The sequence below is a fragment of the Pipistrellus hanaki genome (assembly GCF_964339955.1).
Source record: "Pipistrellus hanaki genome assembly, chromosome: 8".
NCBI classification, from domain to species: Eukaryota; Metazoa; Chordata; class Mammalia; order Chiroptera; family Vespertilionidae; genus Pipistrellus; species Pipistrellus hanaki.
The window spans coordinates 24,863,431-24,866,150 of record NC_140510.1 but is presented as its reverse complement, the minus strand read 5'-3'; the positions used below and the strand labels follow the sequence as shown (position 1 = coordinate 24,866,150).

The 2,720-nt window shown below is 35.1% G+C and overlaps 1 protein-coding gene across 4 annotated transcripts in view; it reads left to right on the top strand.

The window, feature by feature from the left end:
- Positions 1-2,129, top strand: part of ZEB2 (zinc finger E-box binding homeobox 2) — a 134,720-nt gene extending 132,591 nt beyond the window's left edge. For all 4 annotated transcript variants that reach the window (XM_084893319.1, XM_084893320.1, XM_084893318.1 and 1 more), the window contains one exon: positions 1-2,129. This exon is cut by the window's left edge and continues 3,548 nt beyond it. The gene's annotated coding sequence lies outside the window, so the exon portion shown is untranslated.
- Positions 2,130-2,720: the final 591 nt, after the last annotated feature.

Below are 2,720 nucleotides of genomic sequence, written 5' to 3'. Positions count from 1 at the left end.
CTTGGAAAGAAGGAAACATTCCCTTGGGGCAGTGGGCACACGCTGTCTTCTCCCTCCTGTCGTCCCTCTGTGTCATTTTTTTTTTTTTCTAAATTCATTTCGTAGGCAGACTCAGAATACCTGAGTCTGAAGATATCAGGATAACACTTGTAAATGTGTGACAATCACTACACTGTCCCATATCTAAGATTTTTTTAAATGCCATTTACCCACTAACACTATTGTGCATTAGTCCTGCATAATCCTACAACTTTAGGGAAGAATTAAAATGTTTGACATATCCTAAGATTCCTTTCCGAGGTCAAAGCAAGATATCCCGCTCCATGATCAAGAGACATGTATTTTAGTAACATCAGATGTATTTTTCTCTTTTCTCTTACCAAATAGTTACTCTCCCCACACTCTAGGTTTAAAGTCTAACCCCTTTTTTTTCTAGAATAGGGGATACAAGAAGATGATGAAATGTTGGAACAATTAAACATCCCTGCCCATTTTTCTCCAAAAGCCCTTTGTATTCTAGAAGATCAGGGCGATCTTTTCTTTTTTCCACATGACACTGTGAGCCTAGGCCTGACATACTGGGAGGAGAGATGAGTATCAGGATGTCCCATCAAGAATTAAGCAAAGTGTACATCTTCTTTAGCATGAATTAGACTGGGGTGGAGGGGGAGGGCTTGGAGGAAGGAGAAAAAAAGGGATTGTATTTGAATAAATGTGAATACATTTCTTAGATACTTTTCACAATCAGACAGCTCCCCCCAAAAGGTTATTTTCTGTCTTTCTAAGGATGTAAGCCTTAATGAAAGCAAATCTTAGTCACAAGTTTGAGGAGATTACCCCAGCAAAAGTTTACACGGATTTAAACTGAAAAATTGTTAACCACGCTTTTGCTCTAAGATGTGTGAGGGCCGTTCAGGACAGAAGGGGCCTGGATAGATGCACAAACAAGTATATGTATATTCGGAGCCCCACACGTTGTAATAAACACAGCTGCATTTATTTGAGTATGTGATCCCATGTACATGTAAGAACACTCAAACACACTCAGCATATATATTTGATGGTACAATGGGACGATTATTCAAATAAACATGCTCGGTGCAATTATTTGAATCTCACATTGTGTGTTCATCAGTCACAGCATTAATAAGAAGGAGGGGGAACAACACCAAAGAACTTACGTGGGAAAACATATATATGAAAACGACCTTATTGTAGATTTTATAGGGTTTGCCAAAGTGATGGCTCCCTTCTTAACTGTAACTGAACTATTCTGAATTCAATGACATTTGTTCCTAATGATTAATTGACTTATTCACTTGATCATTATATCAGAATGACCACAGCATTTGGATTCATATAATTATGAACTTTGCAAACCTGAATTGGGTAGAGATGTGAAATACCTATATTTCAAGTGCAGACTAGTTCTTTCTAGACATCTTACGTCAATGGGACTCTGGTCAAGTTATTATCACTTTAAATACCACTCCCATCAATTAAAGATGTTTTATACATGCAACTAAACATTCCTACATTTGAAGACATAAAAAAATCACAAGTGACTCATCTGATCATTTTATATATTAATAAATATGACATATATGTGAACACATCACAAATCATATAGGTGTACCAAGAGGCAATTTATGGCCTCCCTTAAGTATGTACTGACATAACCTAATATACTAAAATGGGAAGGGGCGTTTAGTCACTGAAAATATGCATCGTGTAACAAAGATGAAGAAAATACATGGCTTGTGCCCATCATAAAAAAGACTCCGACTGAAGGCTTAGCTTTGGTTTTTATTCAATTAAATTGTTAAACTGTGCACAGTGATTTTTTTTTAGAACTTGAGACATTTGTGATGTTGGCTGTTTAAATCTTTGTTACCTTCGCTGTGAATTGAAATTGTACATATTTAGTAAATCATGCAGACAAAACAAACTTTTTAGACAATATTTTTATTGGAGAGTTTTCTTTTCCTGTATCCATGTTAAAAAAAGAAAAAAAGAAAAAGACCTCCTTTCCCAAAATAAAAATGTCGATACTAAATTCAAAGAAGTATAAAGGAATGATTGCTTCCTTTAAAGCTAAATATTTAAATAAACATGGAGATAATTGGCAACATGTTCTTTTGGCTAATAGGCCGTGTCCAATTTTTTTGGGTCTGATGTTTCAGAGGGCCTCTGTTTCAGGGTTGAAGATGATATATTAATCTCTGAATTAAACAAATGCTATTCAATAACAGAAATAAATCCCTCAGTCTTCATTTATGTATACGAAACATGGAATTAAATTCAGAGACATGACACTGAGATAATATGATGCTGAATATGACACAGACTAAAACTCCCTCTGTTAAAACAGTCATCTACCACCTATAATCTAGCATGACATGTTACAATGCTCCAAATACTGAAAATATAAAATGAACATTACTGCTCCCATTTGGCCTTGAGATGAACATGACAAAGATTCTAATAATTTTAGTCAAAGAAAATGATGAGTAAAAAATACATGAAGATTAAAGTGATGACAAATGATCTTTTAAGTATTCTAATTGGTCTTTCTCCTTCAATTCTTTGATTCTACAGAAATTGCAAATCCTGATGATTCCAATTTGTAAATGCACCCAGCCCGCTTTCTCTCTTTCACTCAACAGAATCTGCCTGTTAGATTTGGAACGAAGACTAAGCCCCCAAAATGTTAAAAATAG